The sequence below is a fragment of the Coptis chinensis genome, chromosome 2 (genome assembly GCF_015680905.1).
Source record: "Coptis chinensis isolate HL-2020 chromosome 2, ASM1568090v1, whole genome shotgun sequence".
Classification (NCBI taxonomy): Eukaryota; Viridiplantae; Streptophyta; class Magnoliopsida; order Ranunculales; family Ranunculaceae; genus Coptis; species Coptis chinensis.
Window position 1 is genome coordinate 73268802 of NC_141457.1, and position 17066 is coordinate 73285867.

Here is a 17066-nt window from a genome sequence, read left to right on the forward strand (position 1 = left end):
AAAAAAAAAAAAGGTAATAAAACACTGCATTGTGTTAGTATAATTGGACGCCTTAATTGGTTAATCTAGTTCTTGGTAACAAAAATTGTTGATTACCATTTGACTAGTCCTAAAAGTTAGACCACCTTGTTTTTCGTCATAGAAATTCGAAAGTTCAGCTCATAGGTAATCTTCCAAAAATTTAATTGGTTTCAAAATGTTTCGTATAATTAAACGATGGTGTTTTTAGAAATTGGTTGTGTTTTTCACATCTCGAAAATCGAAAAGTCAATAACAAATATTGTTATCCGATTTTGTTCAAATTCGGGATGTGACAGTAATAGTCAGTATGTGTTTTTATGATGACGATGGATGATGGTAGTCGACTAGTTGCAGACTTGCAGAGGTGAAAGAAAGAGAAGCCATTGCCCATGGTGAAAAAGAAGATTTGTCCGATAAAAAAATAGAAAAAAAATAAGATTTGGCGAATATTTGTTCTTCTTTTATTTTGTGATGCACGTGATAGAGGAGCAAAATATTATTAGGAACCACAACTCAAATATACTAACTCTTTACCAATTAATTACCAGCAAAAATCTCTCTCAAATATACTACGTACGAAAATTTCAATCCGAGCCTAGTGAAGATTCACTATGTTCTTAAGACAAATTTTCCCCTTCACAGTGCTTCAATGTTGGATGGGAAACTATCTCTCAAGATAAAACGAATTTTTCCTTTTATGAAAAGCAACACTTCAATTCTATAGAATCAAGCGAACTCAACATTGTGCTTTGACTATGAACAGAGAAGAGAGGTTGAAATGGATCTCTTTTCATAACTAGCAAAAAAAAGGATCTCTCTTCATGTAAAAACGTCCGATATTTATAGGAGCGTGATGCCTTTACGAAACAAGACAGTGACTGTTCGGACAGTCACACTTTTCGAAAGGACACACATTTTCGGCATAATGCAACATTTCAAACTGTTGCATCTTTCAAAACGTCGCACCTTTTCGGCATACGTTGCACCATTTTGGAAATATTTTCTCTCGATCTTTACTGTTTCAAGTGAAAATGTTAAGTGTTATGGGTCCAAACGGATTGGGCCTTGTTAAGAAATCGGTTGTCTAAAAAGAATAGAGTCCGGATTCAGTGAGGGTAACCGTACAAGTCAACTTGTGTGGGCGCAGCTAATCCCATTAGATTAACTTTGAGATTAAAATTAGATAACGAGACTTTTAACAGTTTAACACCGTTTTCTATTACATAGCTGTCAAAATCTTTTATTTTGGTAACAAGATCTAAACTAATCGACACAAATCCAAAATCCAAAATAGAGCCCGCGAAAAACTCATCTTCTTCCCTCCTATTTTTTTACCTCTATTCTCCAATTTTTCGTTCATATGGACGAAGAAATCTAACCGAACCATTTGTTTCTTTTCTTTTTAAGGAAGAAAAACCCACGAATTATATAGAAATTGATGAGATGGACATTCTAGATGAAGGAATGAAAGAAGAAGATGTAGATGTACTAGACATCACGAGTAGGTATGCCGAAGACGACGAGATGGTGAATGAGTATTGTCCTTACGTTACTATGGAGTTTGAGTCTGAAGAAGAAGAATATGATTTTTACAATCAATATGCGAAAAAGGAGGGATTTAGCATCCGGAGATCATCAACATGTAAATCTAGGTCTCGTTCGAATGAGTTAATTGGACGAACTTTTTGCTGTTCTCTTGAAGGATTACGTAATACTCAAGGAGATTTGGGAGAAAGAACCAAGGTTCGCGCGGATACAAGAACAGGATGCAAAGCGATGATGTCAATAAGGAAAAGACATAAGAAATGGGTTGTCACACAAGTAGTTCAAGAGCACAATCATAATCTAGTGACTCCAAGCAAAAAACACAATCTTCGATCTCATAAGAAAATGACTGGTGGGCAGCAACAAGTAGTTCAGAATATGAGTGCCGCTGGTGTCAAAGCAAAACTCTTGATGAAGTTCATGTCTCAGGAAGCTGGTGGGAGTCGTAATGTCGGTTTCAATAGGAGAGATGCGTTGAATTTTTTAAGCTCAAAACGTCAAAAAGAGCTTGAAAATGGAGATGCCGCTACTCTACTTGATTACTTTGAGCGTCAACAATCAGAGAATCCCTCCTTTTTCTATACAATGCAGGCTGATTCAGAGGGCCGTATGACTAACTTTTTCTGGGCTAATGCTAGATCTAGGATTGACTACCACCATTTTGGTGACGTGGTTTGCTTTGATCCTACGTATGGGACAAATAAATACAGTATGCCATTTGTCCCCATTGTCGGTATCAATCATCATTTTCAGACTGTATTATTTGGTGGCACACTTCTTTATTCAGAAACAGAAGAGTCTTTTATCTGGGTAATGAAAACATGGATGAGGGCAATGGGTGGTAAGCAACCAAAAGTAATTCTCACGGATCAAGAGTCAGCTATTGGAGGAGCTATAGAATATGTTCTGCCGGGTACTCGCCATAGGTACTGCTTGTGGCACATAACACGAAATGCTCCTAAGCATTTGCCTCCTTCGGTTACGGGAAATACTACTTTTACTCGTGATTTTAATAATTGTTTGTATGGAAATGAGACTGTGGAAGAGTTTGAATCTAACTGGAAGTTACTGCTTGAGAGTTACGAATTAAGGGAGAACAAATGGCTAGATAATTTGTATGGAAAACGAGAAAAGTGGGCATCAGTTTATGCGCGTGATATTTTTTGTGGATCTATGTACACAACGCAAAGAAGTGAAAGCATAAATGCATATTTCAAAGACTATGTTGAAGGAACAATGTCTTTATACAAGTTTGTGAAACAATATGAACAAGCTGTAGTAGACAGAAGGGAGAAAGAAAATGATGAAGACTACACAACAAACTATACGAAACCAATTTTAAAGTTTTCAGTTGGTATTGAAAAGGACACAGCTGAGTTTTACACAAGGTCAGTCTTTAAAATGTTTCAAGATTAGTTTGTTCAAAGTATTTCCTACCGTCACAAAAAAATTGAAGAGAATGGCTCAAAGGTTGTTTACAATGTATGGAGAGAAGACTATGAATGGTTAGTTTGTACAGTCACATTTGATTCTTCTAACATAACTGTAAAGTGTAGCTGTCAGTTGTTTGAGTTTGCAGGCTATTTGTGTAGGCACGTGTTGAAGATTTTCTTAGTTGAAGATGTTCGTAAACTTCCAACACATTACATTATTAAAAGGTGGACAAGAGACGCTAAGTTGGGGTCTGTAATTGATGCTCATGGTGAAGAGATGCAAGCTGATTGTCATGAAACCGTCACTGTTAGGTATAGCAAACTTTGTCAAGAGGCAATTAATATTGCAGCAAAAGATTCAACATCAAAAGAAATGTATTTGGTAGCAATTCAGATTTTGCAGAACGCAAGAAAAGAAGTGGAAGCTGCATATAAACAAATGTCAATTGGATCAAATAAGGATTTTGTCGAAGAAGTAAAAGCTACTAAAATCCAAGAATATACAGAGATTCGTTCGCACAACCAGAAGCCTTTGCTCGATCCACTTGTTGCTAAGCATAAGGTAGTAGAAAAGCTTAATCATGTCATGTATGGACAAGCCTCCCAAGAAGAAGAGAAGTCCTAACTCAAAGACATCAAAAAGGCCAAGTCCTAACTTGAAGATATCAAAAAGATCTAAGGTGTTTTCCAGGTATTTGCTAGTCACTACTTTTTTCACGTTGATGGAACCATTAAACATTTTATACTGGCTAATATATATAAAAAACCTTGGTTGCAACAAGTAGCAGTAAAAGGGCTCTACCTCATAATGGACCAATAGAGCAAGAGATTGGTGGTAAGTAACTATATTTTTTACTGAATAAATACTTGCAGTCCTATTACTTGGTTCATGTTGTAAGATAATACATATTATGAAATCTTTGGGTGTGTAGTTTGTGTAGGACAAGGTCTGCAAGACTCTCCTATAAGAATTGATGATCAACTAGAGACTTTGGAGCAACCAATTAAATGTCAGAAACTTGATGAACTAGGGAGGAGGTATTGATCTATCGTATCTTTAATTGGTTACACTATTAGTTCTTTCTAATCAATATTATTTGTTTGTTGTGGCAGCCATCAATATTGTCCATCCAACTTAACAAATTTTGAGTTTGGTTCTTTGAGTGAGGTAATATTATTAGGCTGACATTATATGATGTTAACAATAGTTGTGTTGCGTTTAACTTTGCTACTTTGATGAACTTCTCAGAGTTCCCACCTGAGAGACAAGCAAACATATTCAACTATGGATGGGCATAGTTTTACAACTTTGGGTGACAATGATTTGCAATGCCCATTCTCAGTTGTTGCACCTAGCAATCAACTCCACCAATTCAATCAGGTTTTTATTTTTTGTTTCTTTCATTATCAAATATTTGCAATATGTTTTCACAAAATATAATTAGTAATGTTCGAATGAACAGGGTCTCTAATGCTTGGACAACTTGGAAGGTCCGTTGATAACCAAGATTACGCTTTATAATAGTGATGCATATCACCAAAGAACTACTATTCTTTCTCAAAGCCCCCATTATGAACTGGTATGCTTTGAACCTTTAATTCTATAAACTACTTTTGGTGAAATGGTTACAGTAGACTGCTTGTATTTCACAGGGAACAACTTTTAAGCATAACGAAATTTCGCATCAAGGTCATGGAAATTTTTTTCTAGATTTGAATGACCCAAACCGGTATGTGCCTTTTTTTTGCAATCTATGTATCATGTTTTACGTGATGTTCTTCTTTACAAACTTAAATATGCTAACATCAGTTCTTCCTTTCATGTAGGAGCAATCATTATGAACAATGAATTGCCCACCACAATCTGAAGAAGTCATCCCACACTCTTAGATAATTTGTTTCAATGTCGTATTAGATTTTCTTAGACTTTTTCTTCTACGCAGCGATTCAATAATTTAGTACATGTTGTTAGTGTTTGTGAGAGTGCTACTGCTGAAAGAGCAAATTTCCTTTATTAGTGTTTATATTGTTTAAAGAGATTGTGGTGAGAAGAGAAAATTATGCGTACAGCCGTACACTTTGTGACGTTTGTGAGAGTGTTGTTGCTTCTCTTTTCCGTGTTGCTGATGAGGCTGCTCTTTGTCTCTCATGTGATGAGAAGGTGCACTTGTGTAACAAGTTAGCTAGCAGGCATGTACACGTAGGTGTAACCGAACAATCGTACAAAACTGATCATATCTCCTTGCCCGTATAAGTTATTAAATGCCGCCAAATATCGCGAAACTCTCACGCCCGATTCTAAGGTGTTGCAACCGTGAATTGTCCCCTAACTAGAAGAGAGTCAACCCATAAATAACTAGCACAACATGTATTAATTATCTATTGTTGGATGCTATGAACCTTGGAAGAGCTTATCAAGAATCTGAAGGAGAGAAGCACGCGTGATCCGGTATGATAAATCACCGATGTGTGGAACTTATCTTGACTTTCGTATTTTTGCTAGTAATGCTTCCTTGAACGTAATTCTCTGCCTGTGATTGGATAATTACATCCGAGAATGCAAAGTGCCATTGTTATGTCTTCAGGACACTCGCGGCTCCTTTGTGTCTCGGGCACCGGGCGGTTCAGTGGTGACCATTGCCATTCGACCGACAAGGAGAAAACATGGAGGGAACAGAGAGAATGTTTCAAACAAGGGAAAATGGCACAAATACCAAAGATCAAAACATCATGAGACTACTCCCTCAGTGGCACCAACCACACATCCAACGTCGACTCATTCGTAACCCACCCCCGAATAGTCTATGGTTGAGTTTAAGGTCTATGGTTCCGATAGACCAAGGGTGCCCGGAGAGAGGTTGATTGAACTCGTGAAGTGGTTCAACAACCCGTGGGTTACGGGTTCATCACTCCTTCCAGCATGGCTAAGATGTGTTTATCCATTATTCATCAATCAAATCCAAGGTATTCAAAAGTCCAGATGAAGATGTGGAATTTCAAATTGGAACAGAATCGATGGGAGGGACAGAGCTGTTGATGTGAGTGTTCTGGGTCGAGATGATGGTGGTGGTCATACTAACAGTGAATTTTGCAATCAAGGGACAACTAGAAGGTTCAACAGAAGTGGTTGCTTTTATATTTTATATTTTTGTTAGGAAATTGAGTTTTCGGCGGGGTGAATTACCACGTTCTCTTTGTCTTTAGGATTTGGTTAGATTTAGTTCCTCAAAAAACTAAAGATTGAAAGAAAAATTGGAGAATAGAGATAAAAAAATAGGAGGGAAGAAGATGAGTTTTTTGCGGGCTCTCTTTTGGATTTTGGATTTGTGTCGATTAGTTTAGATCTTGTTACCAAAATAAAAGATTTTGACAGCTATGTAATAGAAAACGGTGTTAAACTATTAAAAGTCTCGTTATCTAATTTTAATCTCAAAGTTAATCTAATGGGATTAGCTGCGCCCACACAAGTTGACTTGTGCGGTTACCCTCACTGAATCCGGACTCAAAAGAATATATATTACACATCACCACATAGCCATGCCCAAATTCAGCTCAACCGAGCTGGCCGGTCAGATGACGGCGCGCGTGCGCGTGTTTTTTGTTGAGCTTAACTATGTTCCGTCTCTACGAAAAATTAGTAGTACCCCTTGGGCCCAACCCAAGTAGCCACAATTATGCCTTATAAACTCAACAACTCTTTGGTGTTATTTCCATGTAGGACTAAGTGTTTTTCGCACTCATTTTTCAACCATTTTATCTCAAGTAGGGTAATTTTGAGACAAATTACTCATTCATTTCTTAATAGATTTGTACAAATTCAATATCTCTGTGTTTATTATACTTTGAACTTTTAATTACACACCCATTTTTCTAACAAATATGCCATCCACGTTAGCCAATCGCTAGAACGGGCTCAAAACCATGCCTCCCTATAATTACTGAACAAAAAAAAATAATTGAACCAACTAATTAGTGAAAGGAATATAGAGTGCTAAGCAAAAAACATAAGCAATAGGTTAGTCCTTCTCACTCCTTCCCCTCTTTGAAACAAGTAACAAATGACTGACTGAAATTATTGGGAATGTCTTCTTCACTCTCGTATAGTTGATTAGATATTAACACAACATTTACTAGATTAATCTCGAACTATCTATTTGAAAAGCTGATGTGTTACGTTTTTTTTTTGCGCTGCGTTGATGAAGCTATTAGGGGGTGAAGAACCGTGTTGCGGGGTTGGTGAATGATGACGAAGTAAAGAGAAGCGCTGCTTCATTGCTTATCCACACCAGGAAAAGACCTAGTTGCGAGATAACACGGTTACAGAAATGATCTCTGTACCCGATTGTAGAGATCTTGAGTCCCACCAGGAATCCACGATCACAGTCTCAACTTGCAAAAGAACAAATCCAATTACTCGTTTTGTCAGTGGGTGACATGTTCATAATTCGTACCTGTTAGGCTGTTACCAACACTAGGCCCATTAGATTATTTGGATTAAAATCTCAACCACATAATATGAAAGAATAGAAATTTCAAAGTCGCTAGTCGCCCACATAAGAGTATTTCTTCTCACGCAGTCATGCTGCATGCAAATAACTTCTCAATAAATAAGAAGAATGAATTTGGTTGATTTGTTTGTGTCAAAGTCCGGAGATATATCCATGAAATATTTATGGCTTTCAACTGATTTGTGTCACATCTTTCATTTGGTGATCCTGATGAAATTTGAGAAATAGCGTGTGAATTAGTTAAACTATTTCTAGTTAGGCAATGTGTTTGCCATGCGAAACATGTAGTCCGCAATTAACTATGAAAATAGACTAATTAACGGTTTACAATTCTTCAGCTCTTTTAACTTCATTAATTGGATGGGATTAGAAAATTCTGTTTTGAATAACTTTTTTCGAAATTTTTTATTTATACAATTATGATCGAGGACTACGAACATATTTTATCATGCATCTTACAAAATTAAATTGTACTAATTAAGGAGACTTAAAATTAGCGTGTTTATAACTTTTTTAGTTTCTTTGGAATTGAATTAATTTCATGCAAGAAGACAACCCAGTACACGCGTGTGTTCTTAATTAGCAAGGATGTGCTTAAATATCTTCCCAACAACCCATTGATGTAGAATGCGGTCCCCTGCCATCACTAAGATCTCTGTTGTATCTCAACCAAGTGGTCGACCGTTTCAAACCATGCCCTTAGTTCAATCATTCAGATTTCAGAAAGGGTACGAAAAGGTATTTCGTTGGCTCTAGAGGCGTTTTGTCTACTTATGCTAACCACTAGCCGGCTTTCTTGAGTTGTTGTGGGGGGGGGAATTATCGCAAACTTTTTGAGGATTTATGACTAGAATGCTGGGTTTGATTTTGATTTGTTTACGAACTAGTATAACTATGATACATGTCAAAAGATATTGGGGATATTATATGTATATTCCATTAATTTTACACATTCTAGAAGTGTTGAGTAGTATATTTGTATTTTCTAATTTGGTTTCTTGATGCCCAAGATTTCAGAATTATAAATAACAAAGTTTGGGTTGAGTAGAGACAAGCTCTCTTAAACCCTTATTCCACCTCCATTTACACTTTACATTTTCTTCACTACTTTTATTGTTTTTGTTAGAAAAATGAATTTGCACAAATTCATTAAAATATGAATGAGTAGTTTGTCTTCCAAGTTACTCCATTTGAGATGAAATGAGTTTTTCTTGAAACAGTACATAAAGTGAGAAAAACCTTTTCAAAATAATGCACTTATTCGAAATAGTGCATTATGCCGAAAAGGTGCGACCTTTTGAAATGTGCACTGGTTCAAAACAGTGCATCATGCCGAAAATGTGTGACCTTTCGAAATAGGCACTGGTTCGAAATAGTGCTTTATACCGAAATGGTGTGTCTTTTCGAAACATGTGACTTTTCAAAGAGTTGCTTACTTTTTCCCAAGAGTCACTGTGTTGTTTCGAAGAGACAGTCACCTATAAATAGTGGATGAATTTGGAAAGAAAGACACACCAGATCACACAGAGTTATGATCTTTCTCTTCTCCCTTTGTTTTTAGTTTTTTTAGTCAAATACTATGTTGTGTTCGCTGATTCTATAGAATTAAAGTGCTAGCTTTCAATAGAAAGAAATCCGTTCTATCTTGGGAGACAATTTCCTATCAACCTTCAAGCACCGTGAGGGGGAAAATATGTCTTAAAAACATAGTGTATCTACACTAGGCTCGGATTTAACTAAGAAGTACAAGACATGTACAAGACAGAAGATTTGTATAGTTTGATAATTGGTAAAGAATAAGTACAATTAAGTTGTATATTCCTAACAATTTTTCTACTTTCTACTTTTCTGGTTCTCTTTATGTGCTCTTTGTTTATTATTATAACTCTTCTAGTATATCAAAAATATGGTATCGGAGCAATAGGAGACACCACTAGTCCATATATTTCGTAGTATGTATTAGTATGTTCGGAGACAATCATTTTAGAAGTTTCCAGCTAGTATTCAAAGTTTGTTGTTGTTACTGATTATTGTTTTCTTCAAAGTATTATCGCTTCCGCAAACTCTGTTATTTCCGGGATTATTCCTCATCTTTTTTAACACAGTATAACAATTACAAGATGACTCAAGAAAAATACTACTGATGTTCCTAAAGTTGATGAGTTTGGAAATCCATCTAGTTTTTCTGTTGGTATGAATTATATTAAATCGGAAGGTGTTACTAATTACCTCTAATAGGCTGAAGCTATCAAAGTATATCTTACTGGCAAAGGCAAAGAAAAACACTTAACAGATGTAGCCCATGTACATGTGGAGTACAAATTTCCTTCGATTCAACTCTCTCTAACAAAATGAGAGTCCACCTCTATGTGTTTTGTTCTTTTATAGAGGTGGACTCTCATTTTGACTCCATAGACATAGATGAAATCGAGGAAGATTTTCTTCGACTCTTTTGCAACCCTTCTTTGCCACCTCGTGAGTCCCTTCCTATTGGCATCCATTCATCCCTTGACGCCGTGATGGAAGAATAATTTTTCAAACTTTATCCCATTGATTCTTCTGACCCACCTATTGAGGAATGCCATACATATCTCAAGGCCTCTGATGATATATAACTGAGAACACTAGCTGAGCACTATTTACCCACCTCACATCATCCAACCACTCATTCACAGTTCATCACGCATGATCCCCGCCCTCCACCATTTCAAAGGAATCTTGAGTTTGCTCTTAACCTTCTTGTTTCTCCTGTGCTTCATGATTTTTTAAACTTTCCTGATATGGAAATAATACCCAAAGAAGAGCCACTTAACACCTTCATTTCTAGATGTGTGATAATACCAACCCACACCACAAATGAGTTTTGTGCTAAACCCACGTTCTCATTCTTTCCACCTCTTCCTTCTAACACTTATTCATATTCCAAGTATATTCCGCAACCATTTTTTTTTTCTCACGATCATTCACTTGGAGACCCTTTCGTTGGAGGAAAAAGAAGAGAGTACACGCTTGATTAGGTTCTAGGTCAGTCAGATATTGCTCTCATTTTACTAAGTTGTGTCGTAGAAAGTCTTGGTGCTTGATTAAGTTTGGGGGTGCATATTGTGTTAGTTGGAAAGACCCACAACTATTTCAGTTGTTGATATATGGTAAGCGGCATGTACTTATATATTAGATAAAGTCTCGAGTACTGACTATAAAAGACTCATTGTATTCTTCGATGTACTATCCATTCCAATCTTATTTTATGGGAGTACACTATTAAAATAATCGTACCCTCCTTTTGGAGTGTGTGGTTGTAAGTGTCGGATACTTAGTCCACGTTTCATCTGACTCACACATTCATTTCTTGCACTTTTTCTCGTTGTTTGAGTAGTGTTTCTCTATGGAGTGAGTTTCATTTTTATTTCTTCCTCTTAATTTTATTTTTTCAAAAATCAAGCATATAAAAATTAAAAAAAATTAAAACATAAACATATATTAGTAAGTCTAGGGAATCTGACTTTAAAAGACCCAAGTTTTTGTACAATACCACATTTCTGAAGTATAAACTATAAATTTTTTCAAACTTAAAAAGAGTTTTCAAATTTTGTTTGGGGGTGGAGTATTTTGGTATTTTATTTCACAACTTTTTACCACCCTTTGCATATCATGTTTACTCTAGTAGAGTTTGTATTAGTTAGTACGTTATAGTTTGATTGTGTTTTATATTATCATATCATCTTTATAATATTTATGTTACAAGTACTGCCAATTTTTGCCACATTTTTATGGTAAATTCTTTAATTATCTTTTTACACTTTGAGAAAAAAAACATTTGACTGTTTGGGGGTAGGACAGAAATATTTGCAAAAAATTAGGCACTTTTAGGATGTAAATTACGCACTTTTCTTTATAAAAAGTTTTAAAAAAATCATAAAAATTAATTATAGTATGCACTTAGTAAAAATGGTATATTTATCTTTTTAGTAATGATATTAGTCTAGAAGTCTTACTTTAGCATTTAATTAAGAGTAGTTTTGAAAAACTTAGGTTAATATGTATGTAATAGTCATTGCATCTTTTCGTAAATATCTTGCATGAGCATCTATGATTGTATTTAGTAGTAATTTTTTGAAACCTAAGTTAGATTACTTATTATACAAATCATGTGAGAATCTATCCATAAGCCTCATATGAATGAAATATCTAAGTGATGACACAAGAGATAAGTTAAATACAAGTAGAGAGATCACACGTCCACTTACTTAATCATCACACCATATCCTAAACGAGAATTTAGGCTCTTTTTGAATCGATATAGCCAGAAATTCGAACATAAATAATATTTTCCGCTAGTCGCCTCTCTGAGCTGAGTCTTTCTTTAGCTTTTTTATAAACCACAAATCATTTACCTATTACTAAACAAAATAAAAATAAAAATAACCTACTCATCTTGATATGTCTGAGAAATAAGATGAAGTGAAGAAAATAGAAAGGAAAGACTTGTGGAAAACCAAAATTTGTTAGTTGCTTCAAAAGAAAATGAGAAAAAGAAAATAAAGTTTCCATAAAATAAAATAAAAAATTATAACTCCAAAAACAGAATCAAAATGAATAAAAAACCAAAACAAAATGGCAAAGGATGGAAACCAAATAAGAACAAGGCTTTCTCTAGTTACATGTTTTGAAGACCCTATTCTTGTTTATTTGAATATCTATTTTCTTCTTTCTTAAACTATTTCCTAAACCCCACAACACCTAATAAATACATCTATCTCAATTAGGAATAAGTTGGTGTGATAGAAAGTGACAGACGTGTTTGATTGACCTCGGCTCCTATGGATTGTCATTAAGATTGTGAGGAAGAGTGTGCTCACTGCACACTGGAGTGACCGAACTTCAGTAGAAAAATTAGAGTGATTCGTGTCTTGACACATTCCTTGTGAGAACCTACTTAAAGATATTATTCCAAAAGTTTCGAAAACGAATCTGCCATTGCATTTCATAGCATAGTTCATTGTATGTATGTTTATTTTTAGATGATTTGATTATTATGCACATATTAACTCAGGTTTTAAAAGAATTATTCTTTATTCGTTTATAGTGAGATGTATATATATATCTGAGATTAATTAAGAGAACATTACTTTTATTTCTTAGTCGTTATAGTATAGATGGAGTTTGTGAGCATCTTCTCTAGAAAACTTTCACGAGGCTATAACTCGTCTATTAGGGAATTCATAGTGGTTTAAGACTTTATTGTATATGGTCAATGCAATCGCATTCCGCGAAATGATGCTAGTTATGACTACATTCTTGGCCACTTATTTTAATTTCTCATATTTCTTGACGACAAACAAAATGTTATTTGTGGGTGGTTTGATAAGTGCCCAATATTATAGTTTAAACCTCTTAATAGTATCCCATTTGGGCCAATTATGTTTATAATAATAAGAGTTTAGTATTGTTTACGTATTTTTATGTATTTCAGGTTTTGGAGTCAAATATATAAATAAATACATCACTTTTGCAAGAAAAATGAGTCAAATTGATTGCTAGAGAAGTTTTATGGTTAAAGCCCAAGTTTCAAAGAGAAAAAAATCTTTTAAAGCCTAGTCAAAGTTGTAAAGTTAAAGTCAACTCGGGTAGAAAAAGAATAGAAAAGTCAACATGTCGTATATTTGGACTCATACCTCATAATTTGGTCTATTATATGTCAAAACGACCAGCTCGGAAAAATATTTTTAATGGTCTAGTCCTCAACCCAATTAGAGTAATAAAAGTGGACAAAAAAGGTGTTATAGTAAATTCTAGCAGTGAGATTCCTTTTGGACTTAAGTATTTTTTTTTGGAGCCTGATTGAGTAGCCCAAAACACAGCTCCCAAGTCCATGCATAAAATTGTAATCTAAATATTTACCTTATAAAGAGGTTTAGGGTTAAGCATTAGCTCTCTTCCCCATTAGTTTAATATAATTTAGGTTTTATGTTTTTAGCCTCCAATTCCATTAAACACCGAGTTTTTATCTAATTCAATCTCTCTCTTTAATTATTTATTTTTTTAATTATAGTATAGTTGTTATTCCTATGAAGTTAGGCTAATCTTCCCATTATAGGGGATGATTATGAAGCATAATGAGGAGTTTTGATGTTTAAGGATAGATGTTTCATTGTGAATGCTTAACAGGTTTAGTTCTTATGCATGTTTAGAAATAAAAGCGTGTATTGTATTAAACCAAAGATTATTAGGGTTAGACAGAGATGTTTAATCATGATTATTCTTCATGTTAGCAGTAATGCCTATAGAGATGTAAGTTATTGTTAGGGAAGTTGGAATTTTTTGTTGGAACATTAAAGAAAGACAAAAGATTATAGTTTTACAATGATATAACTTGATTTTTATATCTAGATAACTTATTAGGTGGATTATCATTCACTTTATATTTTCTCATTCATTGAATCACATATTTTATTGCTTAGATAAATTAGTATAAGTTAAATTCATAAGTTTCGTTTTGTAGTATAAATTCACATCTATAAATTCTACTCTAACCACCATTAGTTGAATTCGTTTAGGTCTAGAGAATTAAGAGTGGAATGATTCCGTACTTTATTTATTGCATGAATATATATGTTGAGAGTAGGAAATAATAATTGATGGTATAATAATAAGTTAGATAAATCTACTGTTTTTATGTATATCAAATACGAAGAGAGAGAGGAAAATGATTTTGATCAGGGAAAAGAACAGACTGTGGTGTTTTACCTCCTAATATTGAAGAAGGCATCATGTTCATGAGAAAATTTCCAGTAAACACTACTTCTGCCCAATACAACTTTGGAATACTGTTTTGAAACATTAATGCACGAGCAACTTCAATAATTAGTATGTTATTTCTTTCAGCTATCCCATTTTGTTGTGGGGTGTCGACACATCAGGTTTGACACATTTTGTCAAAAGATATAGATATTGGGCATATCCATTGATCTCACACATTTTATAAGTGTTGAGTAGTATATTTGTATTTCCTATTTGGGTTTCTTGATGCCCAAGATTTCAGTATTATAAATGGCTAAATCTATGGTGCGCGAGATGTATGGTGCGCCATTACATCTCGGCCACTCATACCAAGGGGTGCATGTGTATTTAATGGCAAAGTACTGATCCAAAGGCCCAATATTACCTGCGCACCATACGATCTACGCACTGAAGACATGCTCATTATAAATACAAGATCTCTCAAGCCCTTATTCCTCCTCCATTTACTTTACACATTTTTCACCACTTTTCTTGTTTATCTACTTTTTACTTTTATGGTTCTCTATATGCGTTTTTTGTATGATAGTATAACTCTCCTAGTATACCAAAAACAATACACCTTGTTTTAATTTCGGTATTAGCTCCTATTAATTACACATCGATCGATCTTGCTTTCATTCTCATTTTGGTGCTCCTATCCATAATACAAAATATCAAGATATAGCAAAATATTAATCCCTGATTTATGGATATGTATTGTGGATATATCCTCTATTTGGAGATATTTGACATTGTTTTATATACAAATATCGTTGATATATCCAAAATATTGACAAATATCGTAGATATTTTTTGATATATCATGATATATAATTTATATTTATTTGAAATATAATGGTAAATATTAAATTAAATTGTTACATACACAAAATATCGCCAAATATCCACAAATATCACCATATATCTTAAAATATTGATAATATTGATAATATTATCAATATATCACCAATATTTGCAGTTGTAAATATCTATAAACATATCGTGATATTTACTTATTTTTTTACTGAAATTTTGATATATATATCGTGATATTTTGTACTATGCTCCTATCTAGGTGCGGTTCATACAACCCACGCGAACAATAAAATTGTTGTTGACATGGCTTGACATATAAACATTCTCAAATAATAGTCTGAAATGTCCAACTTCGATTAGTTCCCTCTTTTTATTTCAAATTTTCTGAACAATATTCTGGCTGATATTTTTCAATATATCTGAATTTCATAGATATTTTGGAGATTTTAGGAACAAAAAACATTCTCACAAGTAACAATCAAATAATAGTTTAATCAATACTGCATCAAGCCAATTGCCTTCAGATTATCTGGTGGATAGACTTAAAATGCAGACATATTCCACGTCTCTTCAAGATAAGTACAAAGGCAACAAAATTATTCACTCGTTTTTTCTTGTTTAGACGTGGAAGTTGGGACTTGGGAGTGAAAATTAAGTTGAGGGAAATGAGTCAAACATCAAGCACTGCCTGATTAATGGAACCCACTTGAGTTTTGATAGCTGTCTTCAGATCTTTAGTGGTAACGAACTATGTAACGGTGAAAAGGAGTATTGATGTCGGCACCGTTGTTGACGTTCTGAAGTGTCTCTTTTGTTCAAATTTCCTTGTTTTTTTGTAAGAAAATTCACTGTCATAAACTCATACCACGCATAAACTATTATAAAGAAACACAAAATGTGGTGACAATGTTTACTACAATATGCAAAAGATCAGTGTGTTCGACCCTCAATTCCTCAAAGTGACCAAGTCCAAGGGCAAAAAGAAAATAATATATTCTAAGTTTCTAACCTTAGGTCCTTACCACAATAAACAACCTGAACAATCAAACACAACCTTGCTTATTCGTTCAACTAACTAAATATTATTTTGTACTTCTACTAAATAATTTGTTAAATAAATAAGGGTATCAAACAGTTAATTAAGAATTCCTTGACTATTACTGTCTCCCTTGAATATATCTAAAATAATAAAGGGAAACTCACTAGGAGGCAGGAGGTTGCAATTATTCCAAAAACAAAACTATATAACCATATATTCATTTACGTACAATAACTACTCTTGGATCTGATCCACGAGTCCACGATCGAGTTGATGGAAGTTGATTAAAAAGTAAGTATATTTAACATTGTTACTTAGATCATGTACTTCAGAACATGTGCACTATAAACGTCAATACGTCATGCAATTTTTTTTAAATATAAAATTTTAATAACAGTGACGTGGCTGAGGTTCAAGGTTGATGGAATATTTGACGTGGTGCAGTCATCTCCAAGTAACAAAATCTTTGAAAATGGGAAGTTGGGACAATAGGAATTGACTTCTCTAATCATGATAAAGATATCTAATCCTCTAAACTCACATATATTTATTAATATTAAATTATTATTATTATTATTATTTTTTCGATAAACACATTAAATTACACAACTATTAGCTAGATGGAACTGCAACAGATATATCGCCTAGAATAAAATATGGAAAAGGATAAACGCCCACTTCTACTTTTAGGCCCGTATAAGTTCAAAACCTCGCTATCTTTCAAAATAGATAAATAATTATATTATCTTTGCTAATTGAGATTACGATGGATGATTATATCATTATATTACATGTGAATAAAAATACAAAAGCACCTAGAAATGTAATTAAAAAAGATGCCGACGTATATGAAAGGATAGATGGAACTGCAACAGATATATCGCCTAGAATAAAATATGGAATATGACCTAAGCACTTTGCTAA

General features: G+C 34.1%; 1 pseudogene; it reads left to right on the plus strand.

Annotated features, from left to right (window-relative positions):
- Nucleotides 1–1464: 1464 nt before the first annotated feature.
- Nucleotides 1465–3624, plus strand: LOC147517701 (protein FAR1-RELATED SEQUENCE 5 pseudogene; annotated as a pseudogene).
- Nucleotides 3625–17066: the final 13442 nt, after the last annotated feature.